A 12,973-nucleotide genomic window follows, 5' to 3' on the forward strand; every position below is an offset into this window, starting at 1 on the left:
TTCTGAGGGTCCATTGCGACCCCCGTGGTGGAGATGATCAGACCCAGAAATGTAACGCTAGCCTGTTCAAAGCAGCATTTCTCTGCTTTAGCGTACAACCCGTGCTGCCGCAACCGCCCCAACACCTTTGATACATGTACCCTGTGCTCCCCCAGGGAGGATGAAAAAATTAAAATGTCGTCTAAGTAGACGATGACAAAGATGTCCAGGAAGTCCCTAAAGATGTCGTTCACAAAGTGTTGGAAGGTGGCTGGCGCATTGCACAACCCGAAAGGCATGACCAGGTACTCAAAATGGCCGAAACGGGTGCGGAAGGCCGTCTTCCACTCATCCCCCTCCCTTATGCGAACCAAATTGTAGGCTCCCCTTAAGTCCAACTTGGTAAACACTACTGCAGTTTTTAGGCTCTGGAATAATTCAGGTACCAGTGGTAATGGGTAACGATTTTTAACGGTGACCCTATTCAGCTCCCGATAGTCAATGCATGGCCTCAAAGTCTTGTCCTTCTTTTCTACAAAGAAGATCCCTGCACCTGCTGGGGAAGTGGAGGGACGGATAAATCCCTTTCGGAGGCTATCCTCAATATAGTCCTTCAGGGCCCCTAATTCTAGCTCAGAAAGGGGAAAAATTCGCCCGAACGGAATTTCCGAACCGGGCAACAGATCAATAGGACAGTCATATGGGCGGTGGGGGGGTAGAGCATCTGCTCCCCGTTCACTGAACACATCAAGAAACTCATGGTAGGCTGCAGGGATCACTTGTTTTAGGCTGTCATCCCCTTCAGAGCACAGGAGGACCTGGGGGACCTCCGGGCCCGAAGTTCGACACAGTTCCCGACAATATGGGGAAGGGAACGAGACAACCCCAGTTTCCCAGTCAATTTGGGGGTTATGGGCCCGCAACCAAGGGAGCCCCAGAATGACTGGGAAAAGGGGTGATGCAATAGCATCCAGGCGGAGGAGTTCCCGGTGCTGACCGGCAATGGAAGTCACAATGGAAGGGGTCTCCTGGTTAACCACCCCTGACTTTATCCGGGAACCATCAGCCAAAAAGATGTGAAACCCCTTCTCCTTTGGGCGGAGGGGAATACCCTGCTGGTGAGCAAAATTGATATCCACAAAACAGCTGCATGCCCCCGAATCAACTATGGCCGTCACCTCCACGGTCCTTTCTGAAAGCTGAAAGGAGAGGGGAACAACTAAGTACTGGGACGGGTTCATATTGCCAACAGATAAAGAAGATGAGGTGAACTTACTCAGTTTCTGCGGGCAGGAACGCACCATGTGACCAGCTTCGCCGCAGTACAGGCACAGATTCTGGGAGCGTCTGCGCTGGCGTTCCTCAGGCGATAGTTTAGGCCGAGCCAGGCCTAGCTGCATGGGTTCGGGAGCATCTTCAAACGGCAGGTTCTGGGTGCTTGGCCTAGTATGTTGACTGGATCCCTGAAATGACCCCCAGGGATTTCCGCGACCCTGACCAGACCTCTCCAATCTGCGCTCCCGTAGTCTACGGTCAATTTTGATAGTGAGTGCAGTCAGGTCCTCTAATGTCTCGGGCACCTCCACCCGGGCGAGCTCGTCTTTCAGAGCCTCTGATAGGCCCATACGAAACTGGTGCAAGAGTGCGAACTCGTTCCAACGAGTGTCACCCATCCAGCGCCTAAAGTCAGACGCGTATTCCTCAGCCGCCCGCCGACCTTGTCGGAGTGCGTATAATGTGGCCTCGGCCGAGGCTGCCCGTTGTGGGTCATCATATAAGATGGCCATAGCGTTAAAGAAGCTGTCGACCGTAACCAGGTGAGGGTCATTGTTTCCCCTTAGTCGGTGGGCCCAGTCTTGGGGTTCACCCTGCAACAGGGAGACAACAAACCCCACTTTCACTGATTCCGTCAAAAAGGTCCGTGGCTGCAGTTCAAAATAGAGCAGACAGGAGTCACGGAATGACCGAAAGCGTGTGCGATCCCCATGGAAGCGCTCGGGTAAGGGTACTCGGGGTTCCGCCATAGGGAGTGATGTGGGAGGCCCAGGAGCCGGCTCATGGACTGCTGCGACCGGTGGTGCAGGAGCCGGGGCCTGTGAAACAGGAACAGAGATGGTGCAGGCCTGAAACCGATTCTCGATCTGCAGACATCTGTCCTGTAATGTGTTTACAGCTTGCGTCAGGGTAGCCAGGTGCCTGCAAACCTCGTCCAACGGGGAGAGTCCTCCTCGAGGCTCAGTCATGGCCTTCTGGTACTGTGAGGGACCGCCGAGCGGCACCACTAGCACTCCACTGGTCAGGCGTGCCCAGAGCGCGGAGTCTAAGCCCCAGGGTACTTGTTCACCAGGGCCCCTGATGGTGGGGATGGACTTGTAGTACCCCGAGACCAGGTCGCCTCTGCTGAGCACACCTGTCAGTGGTAGTGGTGTTCGCCAGGGGCTCCAACCAGGGAGAGCCAGATGTGAGGAGGTCGGGGGACCCCGATGGGATGGATGGATGGATGGCTGAGCAAGTGCGTAGTCAGACAGGCCGAGTCGGTATTGTAGAGGACGGTAAGGTACAAGGGAGCAGGCAGAGAATCGTCGGGTCACACGCCAGGTCAGCAGCAGGAGGTCAGATCTAATAAGGGGCATCCAGGGAGAGAGGTCAGGCAAGCAAGGGTCTGGGCAGGAGAAATCAGCAAGGTCAAAGGCAATCCGGGTCAATAACTTACTAGGCACAGGTACAGGAACACAGGAAGCAGGTAAGACCAGAAGGCAACGAAATGACAGCTCAGGGACCTTTAAATATCCCGCCCTGCGCTGCCATTGGTGCCCAGCGGGCGGCCGCGGCTTCTACTGCGCATGCGCGAACTCGAACGCCGCGGCCGGCCCGGACCTAGTGCCCGTGCGCTGGGTGGAGCAGTGCGCCTGCGCCGAGCCCATCGCGGCGGGGATCGAGGAGATCCCTGACAACCGCACTCCTCTCCGTACTCCTATATACCGAGCGATGGAAGTAGTACCGCACTCCTCTCCGTACTCCTATATACAGAGTGATAGAAGTAGTACCGCACTCCTCTCCATACTCCTATATACCGAGCGATAGAAGTAGTACCGCACTCCTCTCCGCACTCCTATATACCGAGCGATAGAAGTAGTACCGCACTCCTCTCCGTACTCCTATATACCGAGCGATAGAAATAGTACCGCACTCCTCTCCACCGAATGATAGAAGTAATACCGCACTCCTCTCCGTACTCTTATATACCAAGTGATAGAAGTAGTACCGCACTCCTCTCCGTACTCCTATATACCGAGCGATGGAAGTAGTACCGCACTCCTCTCCGCACTCCTATATACCGAGCGATGGAAGTAGTACCGCACTCCTCTCCGTACTCCTATATACCGAGCGATGGAAGTAGTACCGCACTCCTCTCCGCACTCCTATATACCGAGCGATGGAAGTAGTACCGCACTCCTCTCCGTACTCCTATATACCGAGCGATGGAAGTAGTACCGCACTCCTCTCCGTACTCCTATATACCGAGCAATAGAAGTAGTACCGCACTCCTCTCCGTACTCCTATATACCGAGCAATAGAAGTAGTACCGCACTCCTCTCTTTACTCCTATATACCAAGCGATAGAAGTACTACCGCACTCCTCTCCGTACTCCTATATACCGAGTGATAGAAGTAGTACCGCACTCCTCTCCGTACTCCTATATACCGAGCGATAGAAGTAGTACCGCACTCCTCTCCGTACTCCTATATACCGAGCAATAGAAGTAGTACCGCACTCCTCTCCATACTCCTATATACCGAGTGATAGAAGTAGTACCGCACTCCTCTCCGTACTCCTATATACTCAGCAACAGCAATGGTACTGTGCACCTCTGTGTGTGTGTATGTATATATATATATGTATATATATATACACATACAGTAGCATTAGTGGGAGTACTGCGCTCCTCCGTGTGCCTCTCTCTCTCTCAATATATATATATATACAGTAGCATTAGCAATCCTTCTCGTGCTTCTATATATCAAGTGCCATATTATATAACATGCACTGGAAGTAGTACTGCCTGGCATGCAGAGAGGAGATTTGGGCTCTGGGAATGTTGGGATCATCAGATCCCTGGAGACAGCTCTAAGTTTGCTGTCAGGGATGAAGGGATGATGAATTCTCTTCCCCACAATCTTGTTTCTTTAATTCTGAACGCTCTGAGGTCATGTGCGGCCAGGCGGCTCCATCGCCCCCTCCCTCCCTCCTGAGACACCCAGCCCAGCACTAAGACTTTCATCCACTGACACACTGAGATAACATGACATCACACTTTTCCCCCCAGAGCTTCCCATAGAAATACACAACTCATCTGTGTGTCAATGTTTTCACCCAAGATTCACACATTTGTAAAAATGATAGATTTTTTGATCAATGGATCCCTGTGTATAAAGGAACTGGTCTTTTTCTTCTGGGATGAAGATTTGAGAGTGTAGAGGCGTATTTTCCCGCACACAACCAACTTCAGTACAGCTAATTGAAGAATAGAGCAGGCAGCGTCTGGTGAGACTCCAAAAGCCCAAATGGTCGAAAAGCAAAATTTGCATATTAGGGGCGAACTACAAGTCCCAGAATACCATCAAATACAATGTGAGTCTGCCTATGATAAAAAGGAAATGGCAAAGAGTACACAAATGAGGATGTTAGGGTAAAATCCCCATGAGCTGGGCATTAAATGTAGATGACGATTGAGCGGGAGCAAGTGCAGAGGTTCTTCATCAGGACAGAAAACTGAGCAAGAATACGGCGAATATAGGAAAATAATGATCAGCTTTGGCCAATGAAAACAGGCCATATTATAGGGAATGCTGCTGAGGCCTTGATTGGATACAAGAGGATACAGATGTTGGTCAAGCAGCAGCAAGAGCGACTTAACTGGTGGAGCATGCGGGCAAATGCATGTTATACTTGCAGCAAGTGTTGCAATATGCATTTAAAGTGGAATTAAACCTGAAATTTTGAGAATTGCAAGCAGACAGCTCCTTATTGGAGCAGAGACATGTTCTACAACACACAAACCTGCCTTCACACAGTCTCCTAGTGAATGCGCACTGACCTGCGCATGCGCACTGGCTCTACTGGAATGACTGACTCCTGTGCATGGGATGACATCATCCCCCACTGGCCAATCAGAAGGCCAAAAACTCAACACCTGGAAGTAGCCCAGGGAGAAGATGGCAGCAGCCAGCAAGTGATGCAACGGACGCATCACTGGAAAGTGGTAGTTTTGCTTTAAAAATAAACTACAAGCATTAAAATTTCATTTATATGTAATCTTCAATAGTCACAAGGGAAATAAATTCACTTTCTGTGCACCAAATGCCTTTTCGAACCCAGATATTACCTTGTAGAAGTAGCCAGAGCTGCTGTTGGAAACCACGGGGCCCCTTACAGCCACCCTGACAGGGCCCCCCAAACCACAGGGCCCCATACAGCCAACCTAACAGGGCTCCCCCCATCCCCACAAAAAAAACAGTTTACTATGCTTCACTTATGAATGAACACAGTGAGTGCACCAAATGCCTTTCCAAACCCAGATATTACCTTGTAGAAGTAGCCAGGGCTGCTGTTAGAAACCGCGGGGCTCCTTACAGCCAACCTGACAGGGCCCCCCAAACCACAGGGCCCCATACAGCCAACCTAACAGGGCTCCCCACATCCCCACAAAAAACAGTTTACTAGGCTTCACTTATGAATGAACACAATGAGTGAATGAGTGATTGGTACTGATCACTCATTGTGTTCATACAGGAAAGGAAGGGGCTGATAAATTACAGGAACCGATCCCCTGTATGTCTCTCTCTGCAGCAGCTGAAAGCCAGAGAAGGTGGGGGGGGGAAGCAGCAGCTTTAAGCTGCTGCAGAGAGAGACATACAGAGAATTGGTTCCTGTAATTGCCCCCCCGGTGTGCTGCTCACCCTCCCTGCCCACATCCGATGTGTACAGAGGTCAGCAGGGAAATGTACAGGGGTCAGCAGGGCAGTGTACAGGGGTCAGCAGGGCAGTGTACATTGGTTGGCAGAGCAGAGCACAGGGGTCAGCAGAGCTAAGGACAGGGTACAACAGGGCAGAGGATAGGGGACAGAAGAGCTAAGGACAGGGGACACAACTGGCAGGGCAGAGGACAGGAGTCACTGCTGACAGGGCAGAGGACAGGAGTCACTTTTGGCAGGGCAGAGAACAGGGGTCACTTTGGGCAGGGCACTCAGCAGAGCTCCATCTCCCATCCCTTCACTGCACACAGCCTAGGCACAGACAGCAGAGCTCTTCCTCCCCACACAGATAGCTTTTGCTTGTGGGGCACAACTAAAATCTGGGGGGCATAGTCCTTCCCACCACCCCCCTAGATCTGGACATGCTCTCAGGTAGCAATACGAGTGCAGCCGTCCATGGGCCACTGAGGTGAGAGGGGCCCCCAGCATAGTGGCTGTGCCCCCTTATCTTCCAGAATACAGCAGCTCTTTCTCGTCTCCCATTCAGTCTGATATACTGAGAATATTATGGATATTAGGATTGTGTTTGGACGCCCAGATATTGTTTTATCCATCTGGATTTAAGAAATGCGGAAACACTCATCGGGTTTGTTAAAAGGTCGGCGAGCTGAACGGCGATCACATTTCGCAGAGGGCTGGGTGGATTGTAGTTACACCTCTGGCTGTAACGTCAGACGGAAAAAAAAAATAACAATGTCCGCCCAAACCTCAGAAAATACAGAATCAGCTCACAGAGACATGGGGGAGTTAGATCAATAAACACTCTTTTTCTGGTTAAAATATTAATAATAAATTCTGATACATTGTATCACCAGCTGCAGATGAAAAAGGCAAATCGAACGTCTGAATCCATTTTTTCATGGCATGAGATCAGTAAATGAAAAGAGACAAGCTACGTGCGTTCTGTTTCAAATGCCGCTTTATGTATTGACATACCTCCATAGACCCAGTATGTCTGGCCAGTATGGTCACCTGCTGACTTGGCACCATCCACAGGCAGTTTAACTTGTCAATAAGCCACAGTTGAATCCAATGCAAATTTACTTTTGCAGTACAGAGAAAGTTTTTCAAGTCTTTTGAAGTCTAAGAAGGTAATTACTTTCCTGACACCTGTCTCTGTGAATAACTAACACTGACTTAGGCTCCGTTCACAACTATGCAGTTTTTCTTTCTGTCCGTTTTGCAGTGCTTTTCGCAGTTCGTTTTGCGGTTCTCTATACGCATTTTTGCCGCATTTTGTGCAGCTTTGTTTTTTTTTTTTAAAATGGAATTTTTTTTGCTGGGTAGAATAAAAATGCAAAACGCAAAATGCGGCAAAAATGCACTACCATGCATTTCAGCAGATTCTCCATTGAACTATATTGTAGCAAAAACGCTTCTTTTTGCTTTTAAAAAAGTCCCCGACCCTTTCCGAAAATGCAGCAGCTCAAAAAGGCGTTAAAGTGTCCCATAGGAAACCATGTTAAATGGACTGTAGTGCGTTTCTGCAAAAAGCACTAAAAAACACATTGGTGTGAACCAGGGGCGGACTGACCATTTTGAAACTCGGGCACTGCCCGAGGGCCCGGGGTCAGTAGGGGGCCCCATGAGATGCCCCTGGTACCTTTTTCATAGGCTTTTTTGAGTTTGGACAAGGACACAGGGGCCCCATGATCCCCTATTGATCCCCATGAGTTGTCAGTCCGCCCCTGGTGTGAACAGAGCCTGAGGGAACATGGAAGAAGTGGGGAGGATCTAGTTATCTGTCATGCTGATCCTGCAGCTTCTCATACATTCTCTCAGAACAAGGATGCAGATCAGGAGTATGGACTTCATTGGCTGCATGCTTGTTGTAGGACAGGGACTCAGCATTTTCAGGGGGGAGGTCTGCAGTGGAGGTCCCTGTACTTCTTTCATGGCAGTTTTTTCTCTTCTTTCCACCAGGCAGGACATGTGAATCTATGAGTCCTTCCTGGTGAGTGTGGTTTTGATGACCTTCTATCAACAGACTCCTGAATCTGGGAAGCCGGGTGGAGTCAGGGTGGAGTGCTGTGTTTTCCTTCCCCTCGTAGATATTGCTATGGTTATGTACACGTTTCTGTTTGCAGAAGGTATGTACTAAGTGCTCTCATACACACACCTTGGACACCCCCGGCATGGCGGCGCCTCTCCTCAGGTCTGTTTCCAGCATGCAGCATCATTTCCCAGAATCCATGTATCAGTGCAAACCAATCGCCTTACATGCCCTTCCCGTACAGATCGTTTTTATCGAATCTGTTACAACGTTTCTTACTTGGAGCTCCTGCCATAAACAGCACACAGTGACATCACTAATGGGTCTATGTATAAACATTCGCTGTGCAGGTATCTGAACCATTTACCTGGGCCATGCAAATGTTTGTCATATTGTTTGTAATGTGGTAATCTCTTATCATCATCAGCTCCATCTAGTGGCCATAATGCAGATTTTTTTTTTGATTGAGGTATTTCAGGAAAATACCCCATTATGGCCACTAGATGGAGCTGATAATCATAGGAGGTAATCATATTACAAACAATACAGCAAACATTTGTGGTGTCTTTGTGAATGGTTAAGACACCTGCACAGCAAATGTATTATACATAGACCCAGGGCTGCCCCATACAGCCAACCTGACAGGCCTCCCTCCCCCCCCCAAAAAAAACACAGTTTACTATGCTTCAGTTATGAATGAACACAGTGAGTGATCAGTATCGAGCACTCATTGTGTTCATTCAGGAAGGAAAGGGGCTGGTAAAATGTGACATATTTACAGAACCCTTCCTCTACTCTACATCTTAAAGGATCCTATTGTGTGTTTGCAGCTGCTGGTAGGAAGGAGGGGAGGGAAGCCAGCAGCACTGTGGGGGTGGGAGCACACAGGGGGGAAGCATGGGGAAGGGTATGGTGCATAGGGAGGGTGATCAGGTGCTACGGGGGGGGGGGGCAATTACTGGAACCAATCCCCTGCATGGTTCTCTCTGCAGCAGCTGAAAGCCAGGGGGTGGGAGAGGAGAAGAAGCTGGCTTTCAGCTGCTGCAGAGAGAGCCATACAGGGGATCGGTTCCAGTATTTGCACCCCCTCTGTGCCGATCACCCTCCCTGCCCACATCTGATTTGCCCAGCTGCCTGGGCCCTCCTGCTGGCCTGGGCCCCATACAGGAGGATTGGTGGTACCCCCTTATACACAGCCCTGCATAGACCCCTTAGTGTCATCAGCCTACAAGAGGAAGTGCTGCTACTGACAGGATCCCCAGTTAAGAAACTTTGTAACAGATTCACAGAAAACAATTTGCAGAAGAAAACTGTATGCAGTGAGGTATGACGCAAAGCACGCTGAAAAACTAGAGTTTTGGTTACATGCACTTTAAAGCAGAGCTCCAGCCAATAACAAAATACATATAAATAGTTCATTAAAAGAACAGAAATCCAGCTTTTGCTGCAATATTCACATTCAATCTGGAGATTTCCCCTGAAGTACTTTTTCTACCACTAAATGTCCTCAGTCTGATGGCCAGATCCACCTTCTCTGAGCCTGAGTCATCCCGGACAAGCCCCCAACCAGTGATTAGACAATGAAAGGAGAAGCAGCACAGTGATGAGCTCATCTCATCACTCTGCTCTCTCCTCCAGTCAGTATGCTACGTGACAGCTTATGAATTGATTGGCTCCTTGTACTGCTTCTTCCTCTCAAACTCAGTCCTTGCTGTAGAGGGACTGCAAGAGACTGATACTAGGTTAAAAAAAAACATTTAATGATGTGTTAATGATTACAGAGCTGCATTCAGATGTGTCTTCAGCTTTAACATAACAATTACAATATCTTTAGAAGAGTTACAGTGTATTCAAATGCATCAGAACCGCACAGGACAACAGCACCAAGAACACAGCTGGGGGCACCATCATGCAACTTTAACTAAAGACCCTCCTATTCTCACAGTCTCTGACACTAGTCTTTATATCATCAGCTAAACAACATCATTCATCGGATATGAACTCTGCACCCCCGAAACATAACACAGCACATAGATGGATGTATCTGTCAGGGACAGTGCAATGTTCTGCAGAACTCTAAAGAGGACAGTGACTGAATAATCTGCAGGATATTTCAATATAAATCTGTCAGAGGGAGATGGGCTTGAGGAAGGTTCTGCAGATCTCTAGAGTGGACAGTGATGATATAATATTTATTTATTTATTACAAGTACTTCTATAGCGCCGTCATTTTAAATAATATCCAGAAAATACCAATATGTCAGGGGGAGATAGGATGGAGCAATGTTCTGCAGATCTCTACAAAGGTCAGTGATGGAATAATCTGCAGAACATATCAATATGTATTCATCAGGGGAAAATGGGAATGAAGAAATGTTCTGGAGATCTATAGAAAGGTAAGAGATGGAATTAACAGCAGAATATACCTATATGTATCTGTCAGGGGGTAGATGGGATAGAGCAATGTTCTGCAGATCTATAGAAAGTTGGTAATAGAATATACCGCAGGATATATCAATATGGATCTGTCAGGAGGAAGATGGAACAGAGCGATGTTCTGCAAGTCTCTGGTGTTGTCAGTGATGGAATAATCTGCAGATTATATCAATATACATCTATCAGGGGCAGATGAGAAGGGAGCAATGTTCTGCAGATCTTTAGAGAGGTCAGAGATGGAATAATTTGCAGAATGTCAATATTTATCTGTGGGGGGGAGGTGGGGGGATAGAGCAATGTTCTGCAGATCTCTAGAAAGCTGGTAATGGAACAATCAGCTGAATATATCATTATGCACCTATCAGGGGGTGTATTGAATGGAGCAATGTTCTGCAGATCTCTATAGGGGTCAGAGATGGACTAATCTGCAGAATATATCAATATGTATCTGTGAGGGAACAGAGCAATGTTCTGCAAGTCTCTGGTGTGGTCAGCGATGTAATAATCTGCAGATTATATCAATATGTGTCTATCGGGGGGCAGATGAGAAGGAACAATGTTCTGCAAGTCTCTGGAGTTGACAGCGATGCAATAATCTGCAGATTATATCAATATGTGTCTATCGGGGGGCAGATGAGAAGGAACAATGTTCTGCAGATCTTTAGAGAGGTCAGAGATGGTATAATTTGCAGAATGTGTCAATATGTATTTGTCGGGGGGGGGAGGTGGGGGGATGGAGCAATGTTCTGCAGATTTGTAGAAAGCTGGTTATGGAACCATCAGCAGAATATATCATTATGCACCTATCAGGGGGTGTATTGAACGGAGCAATGTTCTGCAGATCTCTATAGGGGTCAGAGATGGACTAATCTGCAGAATATATCAATATGTATCTGTGAGGGAACAGGTGGAACAGAGCAATGTTCTGCAAGTCTCTGGTGTGGTCAGCGATGGAATAACCTGCAGAATATATCAATATGTATCTGTGAGGGAACAGGTGGAACAGAGCAATGTTCTGCAACTCTCTGGTGTGGTCAGCGATGGAATAATCTGCAGAATATATCAATATGTATCTGTGAGGGAACAGAGCAATGTTCTGCAGATCTCTAGAGTGGCCAGTAATGGAATAATCTGCAGATTATATATGTATGTCTCTGTTTTGGGGGAAATAGGACAGAGCAATGTTCTGCAGATCTCTAGAGTGGCCAGTAATGGAATAATCTGCAGATTATATATGTATGTCTCTGTCTTGGGGGAAATAGGACAGAGCAATGTTCTGCAGATCTCTAGACAGTCAGTGATGGAATAATCTATAAATTATTAGCAGAGATGGCTGAATGTAACAATTTTCTCAGCAGATCCTTTCCCTTACATAAGACTTCCCATCTGCCCCCTCCTGGAGATGATAGGTGAGCAGTGGGTAGTCTTGATGCCCCCTACACTACCCCCCCCCCCCCCCCCCGGGGCAGATTTCAGTTCCCTCTCACCTTAGTACAATGCTGCTGGATGGAGCTGTGGAGGGAGGTGATTCGCAGGTTCACATCTGTCAGTGAATCCAGGAGGGTGGAGGGTGAGATGGGGGAATTTGATGTGTGTGGGCGGATGACAGATAGAAGAATATTCTCTATTCCAATCTTCCCGATCCCCCTCACATACGGCTCTTGTTACTGCATGCTGCGAAATAAAGTGGAAACAATTCACCTCTAACAATATCAGCTTATCGCCATCAGCTGTGGAACCACAAGTTCCAGCAAAACCAACAGCAAAGACACATGTACCCTGCCCCCTGGGCTGTTCCTCTAAAGAGGTAGCTTGAGCCTTGGGGTTAATGGGCTTAGCCATGCATGAAGACTAAATAGTCAGCACGGTGGTCTTGCAGCACCGGGGTGGTGGGTTTATGTCCCACCAGGGTTACTACCTGTATGGGATTCCTTCCTATAACCTCCCTGTGTGTGTGTGACAGTGCTGGACCAGTCTGTGGTGTGATATACCTGGAGGTGACACAGGATATGTAGTCCATCACGAGGGTACGTGGATGGTGAAAGCAAAAAGTGGAGAGGGCTTGTTAGGGTCTTGGCTGCTACCTCTCAGGCCGGGCCGGAACTAGCCTGCCTGATGTGGGAGTGCAATAAAAAATGTCAGGGGAGCAGTATGCAGGGGTTAAGAGGGCAATGTACAGGGGTCAGCAGAGCAGTGTACAGGGGTCAGCAGAGCAGTGTACAGGGGTCAGCAGGGAAGTGTACAGGGGTCAGCAGGGCAGTGTACAGGGGTCAGCAGGGAAGTGTGCAGGGGTCAGCAGGGAAGTGTACAGAGGTCAGCAGGGCAGTGTACAGAGGTCGGCAGGGCAGTGTAGAGAGGTTGGCAGGGCAGTGTACAGGGGTCAGCAGAGCAGTGTACAGGGGTCGGCAGGGCAGTGTAGAGAGGTTGGCAGGGCAGTGTACAGGGGTCAGCAGGGCAGTGTACAGGGGTCAGCACGGAAGTGTACAGAGGTCAGCAGGGCAGTGTAGAGAGGTTGGCAGGGCAGTGTAC

At 48.7% G+C, this 12,973-nt stretch overlaps 1 protein-coding gene across 6 annotated transcripts in view; it reads right to left on the reverse strand.

Annotated features, from left to right (window-relative positions):
- STON2 (stonin 2) overlaps window positions 1–12,973 on the reverse strand; it is a 112,319-nt gene that overhangs the window by 78,214 nt on the left and 21,132 nt on the right. For 2 of the 6 annotated variants that reach the window (XM_089654814.1, XM_089654813.1), the window contains exon 3: window positions 11,932–12,118. The exons of the other annotated variants lie outside the window; for them this stretch is intronic. The gene's annotated coding sequence lies outside the window, so the exon portion shown is untranslated. The remainder of the gene's footprint in view (window positions 1–11,931; window positions 12,119–12,973) is intronic. 6 annotated transcript variants of the gene reach the window in all.

This window comes from Staurois parvus, unplaced genomic scaffold (assembly GCF_062004578.1).
Source record: "Staurois parvus isolate SC_StPar_1 unplaced genomic scaffold, SC_StPar_1.0 ptg000801l, whole genome shotgun sequence".
NCBI classification, from domain to species: Eukaryota; Metazoa; Chordata; class Amphibia; order Anura; family Ranidae; genus Staurois; species Staurois parvus.